The sequence below is a fragment of the Impatiens glandulifera genome, chromosome 3 (assembly GCF_907164915.1).
Source record: "Impatiens glandulifera chromosome 3, dImpGla2.1, whole genome shotgun sequence".
NCBI lineage: Eukaryota > Viridiplantae > Streptophyta > Magnoliopsida > Ericales > Balsaminaceae > Impatiens > Impatiens glandulifera.
The window spans coordinates 47863796-47887504 of NC_061864.1; the positions used below are offsets into that span (position 1 = coordinate 47863796).

General features: G+C 32.8%; 1 non-coding gene across 1 annotated transcript; it reads left to right on the plus strand.

Moving 5' to 3' along the window:
* The first annotated feature begins 19046 nt into the window (after positions 1-19046).
* Positions 19047-19118, plus strand: TRNAE-UUC. The gene has a single exon. It is a non-coding gene; the product is annotated as a tRNA-Glu (tRNA).
* Positions 19119-23709: the final 4591 nt, after the last annotated feature.

The window sequence follows — 23709 nt, forward strand, 5'->3', positions numbered from 1 at the left end:
ACCCCGACCGAGAGGAAGGATGCACATTCTTGCACCCAAACGAAGAGTTGAAGGTGCCAATTTTTGCACCTGATAGGATCCCATTGCACACCTATGACTAAGGGAGAGGTCCTTCTTGACATCCACCAGGTTCGATGATCTGCACTCGATGGAGACCGTTATTGAAGGCCACAATCGGTGTTTCTACACCGATAGGATCCTACTATGTGCATAGGACCGAGGATTGAACTTATTGCCCACCTAGGAACGACTGAAGGTTATTGCATGCTAGGACCAATGATTTACACCCGAGAGAGACATGATGCACACTGTTGACCAAGGATTTTTGCTCCAACTGACCAAGGACTTCCGTACCAATTGAAGCCACGATCAAAGACATTTGTTGTTGTTTCTTGTGACGCTCACTACCAAGGAAAGGAACCAATTTCGATCGTGGCCACATCTTACCGAGAAAGGAGCCATAGACCGAGGAATTGCGCCCAGATTTCAGTCATGACCGAGCAATCGCGCCAGGTTGTTGTTGCCTTGACCACGACCAAGAAAAGGCACCCGCCTAACATCCAACTGTGCAGAGGCATGGAACTTCTACTGATAACGTGTTTTTCAACCGTGGAGGCTAACCACGGTCCCTTTATATTTATTTTATAAACATTTCTGCCTTGCTCTAGATTTAGGTTTTGTTCTAGTTTTGTTGGCTTTTTCTTGATGTAAGTTTGTGTCTTGTTTGATCCTAGGGTAGCATAAAAATATAATCTAAAAAGTAAAGCGTAAGAAATTCAAAAAACGACCAAAATTACGTAGTATAGACCTTTAGTGTATTGTGGAGTATAGTTGTTTAAAAAACGTTCACACACATAACCAAAATCGGACTCACATGTCTTAATTTCCTAATTTTTTAAAATTATGTGGCGACTCTAACCGTGAGGTTTATTATAATCAAAAAAATTTAAAGAAGGTCTATGACGACTTCCCATTAAATATTCAAATATGTCCTAGATTCGACATAGTGTTAAGTTATAGAGTTGTCTATATAACCTCGTTTTTAAACTTTAAGTTTCAATAACTTTAAAATAAATTCACCTCACCTTCTTTTCAAAACCAGCACAATAGTTTCCCAATTAAAACAAAACATTTCATTGCGACCTTAAGAATCGTGCATAGAGATACAAGACTTATGTTTACTTGGTACTGTTGACACTTACTTTTGTTCCTTCAAATTTATTATTTTTTTAATAAGTCCAAGCCTATAAAAATATTTGTCTAAAATCATGTATGGACTACACTAGTGGAAAATACACTATTAGAGACGACACAAACCGTCGTTAAAAGCGCAAATGACGAAGTTAATAATTATTAACGTTGGCGAACAAAATCGTCGACCATTATGGCTAAAGAGTTGGTCGTTAAAAGATAATGATGTTTAACCATGGTGATATTCCCCTAACGTCGACATTGATAATAATTTCTGATTCCATTATTAACGTTGGCGTTAGGGGAGAGACAACGTTAATATCATTTTTATTAACGTTGGCGTTAGGGGAGAGCCGATATTAATATCGCTCTTTATCAATGTTGGCTCTCCCTTAACATCGACGTTAATAATCATTGGTCTCGGGTTTTTGAACCTTTATGGTTCTCTTATTAACGTTGGCATTCCCCAATGCTGACATTAATATATTGTTCTTTATCAATGTCGGCACTCCCTTAATGTCGACGTTGATAATGCTTGCTCTTAGGTTTTTGGCATTTTTTTAAATTTTATTAAACCTGTTTCTTATGTTGTTGTACTACTATTAGAAAAAAAGTTCATTCATAAATAAAAATCAATTCCAAGTTTAAATAAAAATCGCAAATTGTATTAATACAAAAATCTCAAATCGTATGTCAATCACTATCGATCGAGGGGAGGAGGGGGCATCCTAGACATAAGCGTCTGTGTAGTCTCTTGTTGTGCACACATCGCCTCTTATTGTGCACGCATCATCGCATGCATCTCTTCCATTTCACGTGTCTGATGTGCACGCAACTCCATTTCACGTGCTTGTTGTGCGCTCATCTCTTCCATCTGTTGTTGCAAGTTCTTGTTGTCCACCATTAGCATTTTGTATGTTGACGTTGAGATATGCGTGAGCTAATGATGCTCAAGGAAGAAATTCCCCGACTCTAAAGTGCATTGGACGTATTCCAATCCCATCCTGGTCACCCTCTCGTATCCCTATGGTCCCAAAGCAGCCTCACACACCTCAAACGACGACATATTAGGATTTGCTTTTACTCGCTCGCGCATCACAGACTATAATCATTTACAACATTTCTAGTAATTTTAAACTTAGATATGCAAACTAAACCGATCGAAAATATTACAACTTACGACGACCTATTGAACATGTGGAGAAGGCGCGAGAGTCGGATCCTCGGCGGCTGCTCTCCTAATATGTGTTGTAGGAAAAAGTCTGCATAACTAGGGACGTGTTCAATCTGCCTCTCTATTACAAAAAATATACATATTATTTGTTAGATATTATGAAAATTTAATACTCTTACTAAAACTTACCATATGTCGCTCCACTTACGGAAATGGTCTATTATCGGTGTGGTGAGGGTATAACAATTTAAATCTATTGTCGACGTTGGTCGTACTTTTTTCTCTGTAATTTTAAGATAGTTATAGTTGTTAGTTAATGGTCGATTAAACATATAATGAATTATAAATGTATTATACCTTAAATTGAGTCGTGAAGTAGTGATGGTCAATGAGATAATTACAATCGTCGAATTCGAATTCAGGAGGAGAGTTTAGTCTGATTCTATCATCGTCATAATTATATGGTTAGATGTAGAGTTTTTTGTTCGTATATCTCCACCTATACCATACTTTCTTCAATTATGGCATCACCCTATCTCTTTAGGAGTCAATTGGATTGACTATTGTAGACTTGAAAGGATCCTGAAAATAACAATAAATTTTAGGATAATGAAAGCTTTCAAATTATAAGATAACACGTTAAAAAATATCAAACTCACGGAGATGGACTACCATATAGGGTTTAATTAAGAATGTGATAGATCAGGCTAATTTTTTAGACGATGTGGCATCACCCCGGGATTCCGAACAATGCTGCCCATATGTCGAGAGAAGTAGTATGCGTTATCGCATGTGGGCTTTCCATCCATCTCCTTGGTTGCCATTTTCTCGAGAACCGTATTTTTGCTCTTCCCTCGTCCTCTCCTCGATGAAGACCCTACAAAATACTAGTGAAACGACATTTGTTAAAATTTATTAATCATTTATATATCATGTATAAGTTGTAATTAACTACCTACAATCTCGAGAATAGGGGAATCCTCCTCCGGGGTGACAAACACCTCGGGAATGGTGGAATTATCCAGTCCTTCAATTTTTGGAAGTGATCCCATATAACTCATATGATCATCGGACTTTACATCATCTATACAAGCTCAAAGATTGTCTATCTATCTCGATAGAGCTCGTCGTGTAACTCATGTGATCATGATCGATATCTGCAAATAAAATAAAGTTAAAATTTTATAGAGGTGATCATATTCTATTTGGCCAAATTAACCTTATAATGTTCGAATAACAGGGATTTATTTTTTTTACAGTTTTTCATCCATGTCTAGATGCCATATCTGTAGCGTAAAACATTTTTTGTGCTTGACTTGCCATTACAAAGAAAACATGAATTTGAGTTCTCAATGTCTTGTTCACATTAACACTTACAAACACATATTTATCTACTTTTATACCACAGTCCTTAGAATGTACATCAAACCATCTACACTTGAAAATAATTACTCGTTTACCACCAAAATACTAAACTTCTATGATATTTATGAGTACTCCATAGTAATTTATCGTTTCGGCCCCATTGTTGATAATTACTAAGACACCACTATTTTGCATGCTTAACCCTTCGTCATGATTCTCGGTGTTGAACTTGTACTCGTTTATTTTATATGAGTTATACTTCTTAGCATAAATTGTCGGGTCACTTCCAAGAATCTTTCGACTAAAATTTCGATCTATTTCATCATTAAATTGACCCGCTTTCATCTTGAAAAAATTTATGTAAAGTTATCGCGTTCAATATTAGAAAGATTGAGTCGCCTTGTATCGGTCAACTCTTGCGTGAATTCGCTGCATATAATGAAATTTAATTGTATTAAAAAATTCACACTTAGTCACTAATCAGTTTATGAACACTTACTTGTAATATTGTTCGACTTCGATACAATTTCTATATACGTGAGCATGCTCCCGATCACCTGGTTTGTATGTGTAAAGTATTTCAATCAATAAATCTTCCATTACCAAGAATATAGAATGTTTTTGAAGTTTGTTGTATCTATGTTTCTATTGACTCATGATCTTCTAAATATCGAGCACATAAACTCATACTCTCGTACAAAATGTAACTCTCACTGATTGACCTTTTAGGAAAGTTTTTGTTCTAAAAGTACCTTTTTAAGGTACCCATATATTGTTCAATTGGATACATCCATCGATACTGGACATGCCCCCAACAAAGCCTCAAAGGCCAAGTGTACAGGCAAATGTACCATTATATCAAAGAATGAAGGTGGAAATATCTTTTCCAATTTAAAAAAGGGTCAAAACAATGTCATATTGCAACTCTTCCAATTCATTTCAATTTAAGTATTTTTGACACAGCAATTGTAAGAACCTAGACAAGTGCAATAGAGCATCGTACACATCATCCGAAAGTAAAGCACGTGTGGAAAATGGAATCAAATACTGTAATATGATGTGACAATCGTGACTCTTCAATCTAGAAATTTTCTTATCAATTACATTTACACATCCTTCAGTATTGGAGCAGAAGTCTTTGGGAATTTTTTCATCTTTAAGAAACATACATAATTGTTTCTTCTGATTCGAGGAATGTGCGTATGTGTCTGTCGAACATTGAAGAACACCATTGACTTCAACGGGATGCAATGAATGTTTTATGTTCAATAATTCCAAATCATTATGAGCTCTAAGTTCATCCTTCATTTTTCTTTAAAATCCATTATAGTGCCCACCACGCTATAACAAATGTTTTCTCAATATGTATCACATTCAAATTATGCCTCAGTAATAGTGTTTTCCAATATTGTACTTTGAAAATTATGCTGAGTTTATTCCAATTATCACCCCGAGATTAATGAAAAATCTTTTTTTCGGGACGATATTTAGTCAAACACATTCCTTTCAAATCTTTTGCCTACATTAATAATTCGGTTCCAGACAAAAGATTATGTGACGGTCTTAACTCTGTATTACCATCAAAATAATCTATTTCCCTATGCCAACGATGAGTATGTGGAAGAAATTGTCGATGACTCATGTAACACTCTTTTTGGAAGTGTACCAATTTCAGCGAAGCTATATCCTTATTACAACGCGTACATGCAAGTTTACTCTTTGTACTTCTATGAATAAATTAGCATATGTCGGAAAATCATTAATAGTCCACAAAATTGTTGCCTGCATATTGAAATATTTTTTACGGTTCGTGTCGTAAGTCATCACGCCAGTATGCCACAACTCTTTAACTCGTCAATCAATGGCTGGAGAAACACGTCAATCAAATCCTTGGGACACTTTGGCCCGGGGATTAATATAGAAAGAATGAAGTTATTTTTATACATACAAATTGTATGAGAGACATTTTAAGGGATAATAATAACAAGCCAAATGATGTAAGAAATCTTTCCATTTGTAAAGGATTGGAACCCGTCACTTGCGAGAGAAAGTCTTATGTTCCAAGGTTCAGAGGAGAAATCTTTTAACTTTTCATCAAAAGACGTCAATGTCATTGATTAGTTGGATGCCTTAAGACTTCATCAACAATATTATCTTTATGACAAGTCATCTGAGGAGCGGTGTAACCTCCGAAAAAACCCTTCAAGTTTTGGTTTCGCAGAAAAACTCAAGGTTCGAAAATTTCAACATCGGTTTATGTGTTAGGAATTTTTCTTTTAAAATAAAAAATTATTTTTAAAAGATGTTACTAAATCCTGATAACTTTTTGAAATTAATTAAAAATAATTAATTTCGGGGTTCAATTTTAAATAATTCAGAGATTTACAATAATTAAATCAAAATTTGATCTTATAGAAATATGTTGCTTTAAATTAATTAAACATAATTAATTTAAAAGATTATTTATTTTGAAACAAAGTCTCCATTATTTTTTTAAATCAATAAAAGTTGGCGTACGTATACAAACATATCGACTAGAATTTTCTTTTAGTTTGTAGTTTGACGATACTCACGAAAGGGCTTTCGCGCTCCATCCTCCTTACCCATTTTAAAAATGATCTCTACTTGTAAAGTTGACTTTTGAAAATCGGTGATATAACATTTTATTTTACCGATTATTCTTCCCATCCTATGCATGCATAAGGTTTGTGTGTTATTTAAATATTGAAACCACAATATTTAAATGCTGGTACCAGTTGCTAATAATTACTTAGGGTGAAAATACTTGAAGAATATCAGTCATTTTTAAAGGCATTAGGGTTTAAAAATAAACATCAAACAAGCATTTGGCAAAATATTTTTTGTGGAAAACATTCCAATATATTTTGAAAGCATTTTCTCTTTTTTGGGGGATTTTTAAAAAATGGTTTGCGGGTACAAAATTACCAAAATAATTTTGGGTTTTGAAAAGTGGAACCAAGAAAGCCATAGGACCGGAGTCATAAGTCTCGGGTTCATTTTTCATTGGTCGAGGTCAAAAGACTCTTGGTTCGGGTTGAGGTTTAGGATCCTCGGTCTAGGTGTCAGGGTCCCTCGATCTGGATGCTAAGGACTCTCGGTTATTAGCTAAGATTATTGGTCTATGTGTAAAAACGTATCGGTCTAGGGTTGGCTTAGAGATAGGTTTACCGGTATGGGTCATAGACCCATCAGTCCTTTGTTAGCTCGGAGCTAATGTCATTGGTCATAGGTCAAGGTGGTTCTCATTCCTAGGTTAGGTTTACCGATCTGGGTGTATAAAGTCATCAATCTTAAGATAAGGGATCATTGATCCTACGTTAGAGAGGTCCTCAGTCCTAGGTTAGAAATATCGGTCCTATGTGAAAATAGTCATCGGTCCTAGGTTGGAAACATCGGTCCTAGGTAAAAAGGATCATCGGTTCTAGGTTAGAAAAATTGGTCTTAGGTTAAGTTTCTCGTTCCTAGCACAAGAACCTCGGTCCTACTCTATAGTCCTAACTAAAGAACATTGGTCGGACTCCATGATCCTAATTAAATCGTCAGTAGGACTCCACTGTCCTAGGCTAAGATTTTCAGTTTCAGATTCTCGGTCCGGACCGAGGATCCTCGATTCGGTCCCTTGGTCCTAACTCAAGAACACCGGTCCTTGAGAAAACTAAATTGTAGGTTTTTTAATTAATTTTTATCTTTAATTCTTTTATCTAAGAGTTTGGGTAGCTTCATAAAACTCTTAGAAACATGTTGATCATCATCTCAATGTGTGAATAAACTTGAATGATGATCAATTTTCTCAAAATAGTTTGTGATCAAAAATTTAGTTTTTGATTTTAAAATTTTTTGAAGTGTAAGGAGCTATCCAATAGCTTCCTTATAATACATATACTTAATAGATGTCAAAACAAGAACATTGCCTACTTTTTTTTAACCAATTAAAGAATTCAAAAAATTCATTTATTTTGAAATTTTTGATTTTGATCAAACGTGATCGAGATGGATCAAACATGATCCAAATAATTGTTCAACATCATTAAATTCATGTTAGAAAGTTATCTACGATGTGTTTTAACATAATTAACCCAAGAACAACAAACCAGTTTTTTTGATTTTGAAAATTCAAATTTGGGCTTTTGTTATTTTGATCAATTGATCAGTTCTATCATATTCAGATAGTTCCTAAATGATCCTATGAATGATTTCCATCCATAAAATGCCATGAACAACAAGCATATAAGCTTTTGCAATTTCAAATATAAAACTTTTAAATTTTAACTGTAAATATGAATTAGAGAGTGATTGGAATCATACTAAAGATTGGAGAACACTCCTTGGACCTTAGGAAAGTTGTTGGGATACCTAGATCCAAACTTTAAGGTCTCAAACGGATTTTCGAAAAATCCAGAAGCTTTGTACTTCAATGGTAGATTTCTGAAATTTTCTGATTTGAAGGTGGAGATTGGATTCTCTCCCTTCGGAATTACTTAAAGAAGTTATTTATAGCTTTCCTAAGTTGGTTAGGGGTGTCAAGTTGCCTTTATCAGGGCTTTTGCTTGTTCTTGGATGAAGTCGTTTGAATAGGAGTGATTCATCCCATTTTTGTAGGGGAGAATGATCACCATCGTAGGGTGATCATTCCGAGCTTTAAATCAGACAAAACCATCGACCAATGGCCAAGTTCCAAACATTCAAAAGCAAAATGGATCTTTAGAGCTTATATACTCGGCGTCGCGATGAAGACAAAGGTGGCGCTCAAAACGATGTCGTTTTGAGCCTTTTTCAGTGATTTATTGCCGCTCTGTTGGCATTCCATCAAAGTTGGCATTTCGTTAGCGTCCTAGTTAACGGGGCATTAGTCGTTCTACAGTGGCCCGGGCGCGCGTCTCTTCAGCTACAGCGAGCTATGCGTGCTTCTAAGGAGCGTAGGATGCGATTCCAATGCTCATCTGATGGTCCTAGCGTGCGCTGCGATTAATTTTTTAGTTTCTTCCACGCAGGATCACAAATATATATTTTTATTAAATCCTTAAAGTTTATTTAAAATTGATTTTTCTTTCAGCCTTTTGGCTTTAATTTATATCTTTTTAAATACACAAAATATTAAAATAAATATGGCAAATATTTTACCAATTTATTTTATTTGTTTGTATATTTTTAGGGTTTAAATAAATAATTTTTTAGATGAAATGGATACAATAATTCATTAAATTGTTTATTCTTGTCCTTTAATTTTTCAAAATTTATTTAAAAATAAATGAATACAAAATTTATCTCAAATAATTTTATTTTTATTATTTTGACCATTTTCCTTAATTAATTAGGCTTTAATTATCACAACTATTAGCCTAATTAATTGTTTTAATTAGTTTTTTTCCATGAGGTTAATTATTTTGAATTTATTTATTCAGAAATGAGTCGAAATAATTATTTATTAATATAAATTGGGATTTAGATTTTTAGTGTTTACAAGCAGTTTTGGAGCACATGTACAACCTTTTCAATCTCGGTGCAAGTGAAAAATATCGTAAAATTTTATTTGAAATGAACTTCCCATTCAACTTTTTCCGAAGAGTACCACTTGATTGGTTGATCTTCCATCTAGACACAAAACAAACTTTACACTCGTCCAAATCTTTATCTTCTTTACGGGAGAGCATACAATCCTTTTTACAAGCATCAATTTTTCCATACATTAAACCAATGTCTATAATAAATTTTTTACACTCATAGTATAAACTTGGTAACTCAAAATTAGCTGGTAATATTTCCTCTTTGAGAAATTTTAATAACAACTCAAATGGCGTGTACATTGACCAACATTTTTTATGTGAAGTAATTTATGTAAGGTGGAGTCTTTTGAAATTCGGGATCCTTCATACAAGGGATGTTTTGAATCATCCAACAACTAGTAAAATGTCTTAGCATCGTCAATAGGGCATTCATTATTTGAGGCTTCAGCAGTTGGATACAAATCGTTTATATTGTCTTCCATAAATTGATCATCTTGATTAATTTCTTGGTTCATTTTATCATCAACGACATTCTCTCTTACTCCACCTTGATTTTTATCTCTAAGGTCATCTAATTTATCATCATTATCCTCATCGTCATCTCATTCATTCGAATATCTCATTTCTCCATGAAAGTACCAAAAATTATAATTTTAACGGATCCTAAACGCAATTAAATGATCTCTCACCACTATTATATTCTCATAAGTTCGATTTGCATATTTTACACACGGACAAACAATTAAATTTCTATTAGTAGACCTAATCGCGAAGTCTATGTACATTTAAACCCCTTGGATATAATTTGGATCATATTGGCGTAAAGTCATCCAACTTTTATCGGGGACTTCCATTTTAACTTGGAATTAACAACTAATAATGAAATTAACATCTACCTATTTAATTACTAACAATATATAATCAATTAATCAACATACTAACCAAAACACAACGAAAAAACTAACATATTAATCCAAATAAGTCATTTATCTAAGCATGCAACCAAAATAATTCAAATAAGTCATTTCTCTAAACATGCAACCTTAATAATCTAAGTAAGTCATTTCTCTAAACATGTAACCCTAATAATAAAAAACATAAGAAAATTTTAGAACTTACCAAATAGAGAATGCTGACGAAGATTAATTTTGAATACTTATTTAATTTCGGCCAGTAAAATTGAAAATAAAGAACAACGGCAATCTATCAGCAACCATAGATCAAACAACCTAAATCAACCAAAATCAAACAACTTATCAAATAGATCAAACATTCAAACCTAATTCAATAATATCAACCTAAATCTATCAATAAATCAAACATATCAAACATAAAATCTATCAATAATATTTATGAACCAAAATCTATCAATAATAGCTATCAAAACAAACCTAAATCTATCAATAATACCTATCAAACAATCTAAATCAAATAACCTAAATCAACCAAAATCAAATAACTTATCAAATATATCAAACATTCAAACCTAAATCAATAATATCAACCTAAATATATCAATAAATCAAATATATCGAACCTAAAATATATCAAAACTATGGACTCAAAATGAACAATTATTGGCAAAACGAACAGATGAAGAGGGGCGGAGGACTTGCGGCGGACAAATAGACGGATTGGCGGTGGACTTGCGGAGGACAAACGGACGGACTAGCGACGGATGAACGGATGGATTGGCGGCGGACTTGCGGCGGACGAACAACGCGGATGAACTGGCGGAGATAAAGAAGAGAGAGAGAGGAAGAGCAGAGAAGAAAGAAAAAAAATAAGAAGTGTTAGGTATTTTAATTTAAAAATTAACGTCGGTGTTATCGTGTGTCAACGTTCATATTCATTTAATGAATATTAGCGTCGGCGTTCCCTAAAGCCGGCGCTAATAATTCCACATATTAACGTCGGTGTTCCCTAAAGTCGATGCTACTAATGTTTTATAAAAAAACGTTTTGAATTCGGCAATAACCCATCTATATTAGCATCGGCTTTAGGGTAAAGTCTATACTAATAATATAACTTATTAATATCGGTGTTCCCTAAAGCCGACACTGATAATCCTTTCCGAAAATTAGCAAAAACTCTCACATATTAACGTTGATTTTACCCTAAGGCCGACACTAATAATATAATATATTAATGTCGACGTTCCCTAAAGATGACACGGATACTCCTTTCTAAAAAATATTTCGATTTGGAAGAAACTTCCACATATTAACGTTGGTTTGACCATAAGGTCGACGTTAATAATATACATTTTATATACCCATAAAGTCTAATTATAAGTTAATGAAAATGGAATTGATTAATTGTTTTAAAGATTGAAATTTGTGAAATATTGAAAATTTTGTGAATAAGTTAAACTAGATACTTCAAATTTAAAATAAAAGAGTTTTGTTGAATATTTCAAGATCAAATGTTACTAATACACCTCACAATCCTCAATTATTTATTTTGGAATCATAATTAAACACTTAATTAAATATTGTTGCATCACATCATATAATTTTTATAATAAAAGTCAAAATACTTCATCTTCAAGTAATCAAGTAATTATATGTCGTTGGGTCAAGGAATTGGTTTCTCCTTGTGATCTTCAATCAATGTTCTTCTAACCAATAGACAATTAGGCTCTTCTGAGAAATCTTCATCAAAGATCGATTGATGATCATTTAGAAGAGCCTGATTGGCTATTAGTTGGAAGAAAATTAGTAGTTTCACTTTTCACCACTAAAGAAGTCTCAAATTTCTTAAGCAGAATCGAGAGAGGAGTGTGCTATTTAAAGGCCATGAAATTTATTTGGCAAAGTATGTCAACGACGACATTTGTTGGCATACGTTGATAATCTAAAAATATTAGGGACAACGATAGCATAATGTCGTGGTTAATATTATAGTCTTTATAGGATAATATATAAATAAGTAATTAAATAAACCACATTGATGGACGACTTGAATAGACAATCAGGCTCTCCTAGGAAATCTCCATCTTCAATTTCATTGTAATCAATTAAAGATGGAGATTTCCCAAAAGATATTGATGATCATTGAGAAAATTCCTTAAAGAGAAGTGAGAGAGGAGCGTGATAAGTGATTGCATGAATTGGTTTCTCCATGTAATCTTCAACCAATGTTCTTTAATCAATAAACACTTAGGATCTTTTAAGAAATCTTCAATTTCCATTTATTCAATTGAAGATAGAGATATTTCAAAAGTGATTGAGAAGAACCCGATTGGATATTGGTTAGAAGGAAATCGATATTTTCACTTATTTGGCAATCTCAAATATTTAAGGAGAAACGAGATAAAGGAGCGTGCTATTTATAGGCCATGAAACTTATTTGGTAATGAATATCAGTGACGACATTTATCGGTAGGTCGTTGATAGTCTAAAGACTATTAGGGACGGCGATAACATAATGTCATGGCTAATAATATAGATTATTAACCACGATATTATGTTATCGTCGTGGCTGATATTTTAAAGAATATTAGCCACGACGATAGGATAATGTCGTGGCTAATATTATAGATTATTGGCCACGGAATTATATTATCGTCGTGGCTAAAATTCTTTTTTAAAATGGCAGAGAAAGGGTGTGGAAACCTAAATTTTAACCACGATGTTCACATCAAAACCCGTGGCTGATAATAATGACGGAAAGGGGGAGAGAAAGCCAGACTATTAGCGACGACATCGACAAAAAAAGCTATAGTTGATCATTTTTATTAATCACGTCGTAACTTTGTCGTGGCTAATAATTTTTATTAACCACGGAGGTTAAGACGTCGACGCTAATAATTTTTATTAACCACGGCTTAGCTTTGCCTTCGCTAAAGTTGGTCGCTAAAAACCATAATTCTACTAGTTCTAATTGCACATGAATTAGAAATTATTTTAAAGAAAAATGTCGTATCAATTTAATCCTAAAATAATTAATTGCAAACTATTTAAAAAATAAATAAATAAAATCCAAGTGTTAAAATTAAATAATTATGGTGAATAATAGATTAAAGGAGTTATTATTATTTATCAGGTATTTTGGAAATATAAAAATTAATTGGCCAAAATATATCAAAGAATAAATAAAATAATAATTGAGTTTGACATATTGATTTATTATTATCGATATTATTTACATGGTAAAATATTGGATATTAGAAAAATAAAATAAATAATAAATGGTAAATTAATAATTAGAATATTTTATTATATCCATAATTATTAATATTATTGTTTATTTTTAGAAATTATATTATTTTTAGATTGAGGAATAAAATAGAAGTTGTAACCTCTGGAAAAACTTTTTATGTTTTAATTCCGCGGAAAAGTTCGAGGTTCAAGAATTTTAATCACAGTTTGTGGTAGGATCGGTAATCAATAGAGACGGGGGTCTAACTATTGATGACAACTTATGGAAAACGATTTTATAGAAATCCTGTTAGAGATTAATATCAATTTCTATTCTTCACAAACTCTTGCAAACTCTTGAAAAGATTCAAGTGCGGAAACATTTGTTCAGGTTTGAAGCTAAGAACCAATGAAAGAAGAGAAGACAGAATTAAAATGACACAGCAGTTTATTTATGGATGTTCAGAACAAACTCTCCTGCGTCACCCCTTCTTCCAACCACCGGAAGGATTCACTATACTTCTTTGAATCAAATACAGTTTACTGACTAGCTAACTGTTCAACAGAACAGACTCTGTTCAACTTACAATATGTTTAAGAATTTCACTCAGCTAGACAATATTCTTGATTATATCTCTCTCTTGAAGATGATATATGAATTCAATAAGCAGGTGAGTAGATAGCAATTCGTGAGATAGTGCCAAAAATCAGCAGCTCATCCGTAGTTCTTGAGGATCTTTAAATAGAGAACAGATACCAGCGGTCGAATCATCTGCATTGACACGTGGCGAGCGCCCATTGGAAAGTCGTCCATAGTACAAGAGTACAGCAGGCTCTGTGCACAAAGATCGTGGTCGTACCACTCTGGTAGTGCGCCAAACAATCTTCTAGGATTTTTCTGCAAGGAACAGGTAGTGGAAAGAATATTTACTTACGTGGCATTCATTCATTGGATTCAACTGGATGTTGTACTGAGCTGCACGGATCAGTGGAGAAGGAGTAGTATACAGCTAGTTGATCATGAATAGACGGATGCTAACTTCAAGCAGCTGTTGAAGCAAGGCATTAGACGTGCTCCATTAGACTGCAATGTCTAAGGAAGTTTGACGTCTACTTCTAATAGCGGGATCCATTAGACCACCAAGTCTAATGGAGTTAGACGGAACGTCTAACTACGTTTTACTTCAGACTTGTCTGAAGGAGTTAGACACCAGCGGTCTAACTTTCATCTGTTAGACTGCACGTCTAACTACGTATATGTTAGACTGCACGTCTAACTACGTAACTGTTAGACTACACATCTAACTACGTATTTGTTAGACTGTGCGTCTAACTATGTATTTGTTAGACTGTGCGTCTAACTATGTATTTGTTAGACTACGCGTTTAACTACGTATCTTTTAGACTGCACGTTTAACTACGTATCTTTTAGACTGCACTTCTAACTACGTATCTGTTAGACTGCACGTCTAATTACGTATCTGTTAGACTGCACGTCTAACTACGTATCTGTTAGACCGCACGTCTAACTACGTATCTGTTAGACCGCACATCTAACTATGTATCTATTAGACCGCGCGTCTAACTACGTATCTATTAGACCATGCGTCTAACTACGTATCTGATAGATCACGCGTCTAACTACATATTTGTTAGACTGCACGTCTAACGACGTATCTATTAGACTGCACATCTAACTACATATATGTTAAACTACACGTCTAACTACGTATCTGTTAGACTGCGCGTCTAACTACGTATCTGTTAGACGGTACGTCTAACTACGTATCTGTTAGATTACGCGTCTAACTACCTATCTGTTAGACAGCGCGTCTAACTATGTATATGTTAGACTACACATCTAACTAGCAATACGTCTAATTAGCCTGTGTCAAACCAAGTCTAACTTAGACGACTTAGCTTCATTCTTATTTAAGTTTTAAGCAAGTTCATCATCAAAATATCGTTAGTCAAGATAATTTGACCCAACAGTTTGCGTGAGGAATCTTTTTAAAATAATTTCTAACATCATTTTAAAATTAATTATAAAAATAATTAATTTTGTTCAAATTTGAATAATCTAGGGATTTGCGTTTAATCAAATGACACTTTGATTTTTTAGAAATTTGTTTCTTAAATTAATTAAAAACAATTAATTTAAAAGATTGTTTTTTGAAATAGAGTCGCTAAATGATTATTGAAAAATCAACAAAATGGGATACGTGTGCAAACGTAGTGGCTAGAGTTTTTTTAGTTCGTAATATGATGATAATCGGGAAAAGGCTTTCGCGCTTCATCTTCCATACTCGTTTTTAAAATGGTCTCTACTTATAAATTTTAGGTTTTAAAAATCGGTTGTATAACGTTTTATTTGTACCGATTATTCTTCCGGACATAAGCATGCATAAGATTTAATTATAAAAACAATTATTTAAATGCTCGTACATATTGTTGATGATAACGTAAGGAGGAAAGTACTTGAAGAACATCAGTCATTTAAAGGCATTTAGGTTTAAACATAAATCTCAAACAAGCCTTTATCAAAATAATTTTTATGGAAATATCCCAAAATTATTTTTAAATCATTTTCTAATTTGTTTGAATTTTTAGAAAATGGTTTAAAGATCCAAAATTACATAAATAATTTTGGAATTTTGAAAAATGAACCAAATAAGCCAAAGGATCAGTGTCTTAGGCCTTGGGTTCGTTTTCATCGGTCAGGCTCTAGGACCCTCGGTCGGACCCATCGTTCCAGGCTAAGAAGCATCGGTCGAGGTGCTAAGGACTCTTCGTCCTTGGTTGAGATTATCGGTCGGGTGTAAAAACCATCGGTCTTGGGTTAGCATTGGGCTAACTTTATCGATCCTAGGTTTGGGGATTCTCGATCGAGGTCGAGATTCTTCGGTCCTAAGTATAATTCATCGGTCCTAGGTTTGGGGGTTCTCGGTCCTATGTCTGACCTCTCGGTCGGATGTAAAAATACCCGGTCGGACCTCTCTATCCTAGGCTAACAAGCCTCGATCCTTAAGAACGTCAAAATTGTAGGTTTTGCAATTTTGATGGGGGCTTGGATTCTTTGATCCAAGGACTTGGGTAGCTTCATAAAGCACCCAAGAACAATTAGATTATCATTCCAAGGTATCAATTGACTTGGATGATAATCAATTCGTTCAAAATAGTTTGTAGTCAAAAATCGAATTTTGGTTTTAAAGTTGTTTTGAGGTGAAAGGAGCTAGTCAGTAGCTTCTTTATACCTCATATACTTGATTGGTACCAAAATAAGAACACTAAGGATGGCAATGGGGCGGTTCGGTTCGGTGAATGACAATACCATCCCCGCCCCAAATTTACCTACCCCGCCTTGATCCCCGCCCCGATTCCCAACTTGGTTTTTAAATATAAACCATCCCCGCCTCGATCGGGGACGGGGTTTCCTCGTGGTGCACCGAAACCGAATAACAATTTAAATTTAAAATATAAATAATAAAATAAAATAAAATAATTCATATATTTAGAGTTATAAATTATCAAAATATTAAATACCAAACAAAAACAACATTCAATAATAATAATTTTAAAGTATTAAATACAAAACAAATAAACTTCCAATAATAATAATGTTTCAAAATATATCATAAACTCTAATGGATTGAATCTTCATCTTCAATGATTAGGATCATATTCTGTATGAATAAAAAAAATATTAATAAATAAAATGAAGTATTATTATATATTTAATTATACATATTCAATAAAAAAAATATAACCTTCTTCTTCTCATTTTCATCATATCTGCCTACATTCAAAAACGACCTAGTAGGCTACCAATGTACCATGTTCAATTGGCACTAATAACAATAGATTCTACATTCATAAAAAAGAATATTAATAAATAACAAAGACAAAACAATTTTCTTGATTAATAACATCATAAAAATTCATAACCTCTTTCTTCATCATCCACTTTAACATCTTCATCATCAACATCTAATAAAAAGTAATTTGAAGACAAAATAATTTGTAACACAGTTTTTTATTTGAGGAACAATAAAATATTATACGTGAATATAATAGCAAAAAAAAATGATCAAACACAAATATTATATAAATTAAATAATAGCGATCTAAACTAATTGTTTATAATGAAAATAAAATAACTAAACTGACCTGAAATCGAAAATATCGTTGTCAAGTCGAGAAAAGATGTAACAAAGATTGTGAAAGACAAAGACGGAGATAGAAAAAAACTCTACAGAAAAGATGTGATGCTATATTGTTTATATTAATTAGTAAGAAAACAGTAAAATAATATACAAAATAATATTAGCAAAGGGTTCAACTAACCTTCATTCTGAAAATACTCTCAAGATTCAAGAGAGAATCATATACGTAGAATAAAGAATATGTAACTAAAATTATAATAAATGCTAGAGAGAGAGAAATGGTAATGAGAAAGATGAAATGAATATAAGAGGAAGATGAAGAGGTAAAAAGCAAAAGAAAAATTTGGGATAGCGTGAGGGAAGGAAGTTAAAGAGGTTTTAAATAAAAAACAGGGAAGATAATGATGGCATTAAATAATATATTTTTATTAAATAAATATAATCAGTTCGGTTCGGGGATCGGTTCGGTGCATGTAAATACCATCCCCGCTTTGAACCCCGGTCAACATATTTCGGGTTTTCCTCGATCCGCCCTGATCCCCAGTCAAAGCGGGGAAAAACCATACCAATCGGTTCGGTTCGACTCAGTTTTAGCGGGACGGTTTTAAATTATCACCCCTAAAGAACACTAGTTGTTCGTTTGGATCAATTCAATAACTTAAATTTTTTAATTATTTTGATTTTGATCAAAATGATCGGGATTGATCAAACGTGATTAGGATGGATCAAACATGATTCAAATAGTTTCACAACATCATTAGAAACATGTTGGGATGATTTATGGGTGGTTGTTCATGAGGATTAGCCCAAGAACAGCAAACTCGATTTTTGAATTTTTCAAATTTAAATTTATGTTTTTCCGTTTAAGGTTGATTGATTGATTATAATCTAAACATAAAACTTGAAAATAATCCTAGGATCGATTTCCAATCCTAAAATTTTACAACCAACTAATATACAAACTTATAAAAACGAAGTATAAAAATAAAATAAAAAATTAAATTACATAATAAACTATTAGTTTTAGATTAATAAAAATAGATAATCTTAATTTTAAATAATCTAATGATTAAAATTTTCTTTTATATAAAAAAAATAAATTACTTTAATTTTAACTATTAATTTTGAATTATGATTGTGAAAAAATAATATAATTTTTCTTTATTATTTAATATTTTAAAACAATACTAAATTCACTTTAAAATCTTAATATAAATAATAAAAAAATGAAATATTCAGTTAGGAAGGTTAAGTGTCCTACATTGTCTACCATTCCTTAAAGTTAAGAATTATCATTGAATTTTTATTTAATAGAAGTTATTTTAAAAACATTTTTTTTACAAGTTTAATCAAGTATAGATAAATGAGTTTTAAAATTAATATATTATATTATATTAAGGATAAAAATGGTATCCAAAAATCTAATATTCAACATGTATTCTCCGTACATGTACTATTTATATTCGAGTAAAATCTAAACATATAATCCGATGTCGTCCAGCGGTTAGGATATCTGGCTTTCACCCAGGGGACCCGGGTTCGATTCCCGGCATCGGAATTTTTTAAAATTATTCAAATACATTTTTTTTCTAAAATAGATTTTCACATAAAGTTCTTAAACATTAACATAAATCACCCATAAATTCACAATAAGGTAACTCTTAACCACCATGAATGTATATATGGAACAAAGTTTCCTTTACAATAAAGTTTTGAAAATACGATGGCTTTATTGGTTAAATCAAGATGAGCATACTTCACAACCTAGATATAAGACTCGATTGGTTGTAAAAGACTTCTCGCAAAGAAAATATATTGACTTTGAAAAAATCTTTTCTCTTGAGGTGAAAATGCAATATATTCGTGTGGTTCTTGATTTAGTCGCTAGTCTTACCCTAGAGGTTTGAACAAATGGATGTGAAAATAGTCTTTCTACATGTAGATTTAGAAGAAGAGATATACATGGAGAAATTAGAGGGTTTTCATGAAAAAATTAGTGGAGGGTCTTTACGGTTTCAAACAAGCGTCGCGACAATGGCATCTGAAGTTCGGTTCAGTTTTGGTTGAACATGGGTACAATATGAACAAGACCGATCATTTCATTTTTGTGCAAAAATTCTCAGATGATGATTTTATTATTTTTATACTCTATGTAGATGATATATTGATTGTTGGAAGAAACATTTCTAAAATCAGTGAGCTAAAAGAGACTTTGAGTAAGTTGTTTTCCATGAAAGATTTGGGACTAGCACGTCAAATTCTTGGGATTCGAATATCCGTGATCTAGATACAAGAAAATTGCATTTGTCACAAGAGATGTACATTGAGAAAGTTTTTTGACGCTTCAATATGGATAAAGCTAAAGTGGTGAGTATTCCTTTAGCTTCTCACTTTAAGCCTAGTTATATTGATTGTCCTTCTATTTATGATGAGAAGTTGCATATTCATATTCTTTGGCAGATGGTAGTTTTATGTACGATATAGTTTGTACTAGACCTGATATAATGCACGTTGTTGGTTTGGTGAGTAGATATTTATCAAATCCGGGAAGACATCACTAAGAAGTCGTGAAGTGGATTATGAGATATCTATGGGGAACGAAGAATCTTCAATTAACTTGGATTTGAGAAGCGCATGTTAATTGAATATATTGATTCAGATATGGCCGAATGCTTGGATAATCAAAAATCTACTTCAAGATATATGGTGACTTTTATCGGGTGAGAAATGGCTTGGCAATCTAAATTGCAAAAGTGTGATGCTCTTTTTGTTACCGAAACGGAACTTATAGTTGTTGTGAAGGAAACAAAAGAATTATTGTGGTTGAAAAAATTCAAAATGAAACTTGAGTTGAAACAATAAATGTACGTTTTATTTTGTGATAATAAAAGTGCAATTCATCTTGCCAGTAATTCTTCATTTTACTCAAAGTCGAAACATATTGAAGTTCGTTATCACTGGATTTCTGATGTTTTGAATGATAAGATGTTATAACTTGAAAAGATTCATATATATTATAATGGATCAGATATGATGACAGAGATATTATCACGAAATAAGTTTGAGTTATGTCGCTCGATTACCGGGTTGACATTGCCCTGCAACTAGTCGGTCGGAGGAGTTTTTTGGGTTTTGTCTTCCAAGTTGGAGAGACTCAACTTGGTGTAAGCTTTATTTAGGCCCGCATTATATAATGTGAAGTGACTTTATTTGTTCATCTATGTTATCTGGGTTTTGTAAACAAGATGAGAGAGAGAGTAGAGAAAAACATATTTAGGAGTTTGAAGTATCAGGTGGAAAAGATTTCTATTTGTGGGAGTTTTTATTGTTTGATCCACTTCAAACTTTGACAACTTGTTGTTTATTTCTGAGGCTACGTTCTAAACGGAGAAGATCTGTATTTTGAGGCTTCTAATTCTAAGTGAGTCCAACAGAAAACTAGAATTACAGAATTAGTATGTTTGGTTGATCTTGTTCTTTCTTGTCTTTGTTGTTATTTGTTAAGATTGTTGTGTGATCTTTAGGAAATTAAATAGACTCTAGTTTGATTATATCTTGAGGGAACATTTGTTTGTAGCCTTGTTGATGATAATGGATTGTTAAGTGGCCTATTCGGTCCTGTGGTGTTTTACTCTTGATTTGAAGAGAGGTTTTTTCACGCTAAAATTTGTCTTATATTGTCGCTTTGATTTTATTTTGTTTTGTTTATCTCTTATACTCAATTAATTGAGAAAGTGTTTTGTTTTTAAGAATACATTTTTCCATCACATGGGGCCACTAACCAAAGTTGCACCACTAAACATATGGCTAAAAGAGGATAAAAACCTCTTTAGGTCGAGCAGAAAAATGATAAATTCGAAGGTCGTGCTCAATTACATAAAACCAAAAGTTTTTCCATTCCTCTCTATATGATGGAAGGGTAGAGGTCTTGTCCCTCCAGTCAAGAATATGTTCAAATTTGTTTCTAATCAATTCATTTTTTATTTTCTATTAGAAATTTTGAAAGAGGGATATTACTAAGTCGCATTGATCAAGTCAAAATCTCCTTTCGTTGATTTGTCAAGGTAGACATTACTTTGGACGCCAAATCTTGCATCTTACTAGAGGCGGTAGTTCAACTTATCATCAAAGAGAATTGAGCATGACTTGGTCTTGAAAGCTCCATTTACCAAGGGATCTAAAAGAACTATGACATCGATTTGCGCTCTTTCTAAAACAACATGCACGAATGGGTACAACCACTACCCCATTGTCTCCAACATGGACTCAGTGAACTCAAAATGATGATAAAAAAACTTCTATAAGATAAATTTGGCATTGAATAAAAGTTATTATTAGTAAGGTTCTTTTAAAGTACCAAAATTCGAGCTTCCCTAACGTGTTTTGATTAACTATGAGTGGTTGATAAACTTTTTAAAGTAAAACATATTATCAAAAAATTGGAACCAAAGGAAGGAAAGTTGTATCCAAACAGATCTCGATGCATGTAAAATCGGATGTGTGGAGGAAATCTCTAAAGTTACTAAATCTATGATCTTTCTATGTATAGACAATAGAACGAGTTAAGTGTTAAAATTGTAACTAGTATCAACGCCTAAACCCCCATTGTAAACATATGAGGAGCCCAAACAATAAATTCAAGAACACTTGTAATGATCATAGCATAAATAATGCCTAAATACATGAAGACTAACTTTCCCGAAAAGTAGAAACGGTATGACTTGTGATATCGGATACAGACATAATTGGAATATACACTTCTCGAATCCTCATTAGCATCTTCGATGAGAGCATGGGACCACTGAATCAAGGCTGCACCACTGGCCATATGGTTGAAAGAGGACAAAAAAAGTTGTTCCTTTAGATCGAGCGGAGAAATAATGAACTCGAACGTCAAGCTTAATTACATAAAACCCAATTTGTTGCCCTCCCTCTCTATAGTATGGAAGGATAGAGGTATTTAGTGTCCCCTCAATAGGTTGGTTTGCTATTAGCCATATTGGAAGAGAGATGTTGCTAGGTCGCATTCATCAAGTCGTAAGCTCATTTTGGTGATTTGTTAAGGATATAAGGTAGACACTTTCTTTGGACATCAAGTCTCATCTTACTAGAGAACTTGTCATCAAAGGGAATTGAGCATGACTTGGTCTTTAAAGCTTCCTTTACTAAGGGAGCTAAAAGAACGATGTCATCGATTTGCGCGCATTCTAAAACAACCTACATGAATGGTCTAATGACTACTCCCACCATCTCCGACATGGACCGGTGAACTCGAGTTGATGATAAAAAAACTTCTCTAAAGTAAATTTAGTATTGATTAAAGTTATTATTATTAATGTTCTTTGGAAAATTTGGAATCATGCATTATTAAATGAGAAAAACAACAATTCAAGATGGATTATACAAAATATACAATGACTATTGAATGTGTATACTTGAAGGACAACAAGCCACTTCTTTAAACTATTCTCATATATTTGTAACGAAATAAAGGACTAAAAAATCATATTTGGAAACCCAACTCCAACTACGGAGTTTGAAAAAAAAATAATAATAATAATAATAATAATATATATATATAATGATGCTTAATTTTTAAAGTATCTGGATTGTCGGGTCGAGAGTTGTGCTTAATTTAGATATATATATGTGAGAGTAAATGGATACTTGAGTCGGATTGTGAGTTGACCTTCCATAAACTTAAAACGGTTAAAAATAAAATTAAAAATGCTATTTATATGTTTCGAACTTGCAACTTAACAAAACAAGTACAACATTTAACCAAGTGTGATTGAGATGTGGTTTGTCGAGAGATAATAGACCGATATCATTTGAAAGTGGTTACACAAATATGAATCAAATATTTGATTGACCAAAGTGTGAGGTCACGATGCTAATTATTAAAAAATATGAATCAAATATTTGATTGACAAAGTGAAAGTGTAAAGTCACGAGATGAGAGAATCATTTGGAAAAAAATATGTGATGAAACATGTGAGAAAATAAGTTGTTTTACCGAAGTGAATAAAATGTGGAATGAGAGCGTTATATTTTTTTATTTTAATATATTATTCGTGATTTATTAAGAATTTTAAACATTAAATAGATATTATTATAATTTTTTAAATTTATCTTGTTTTTATTCTTAT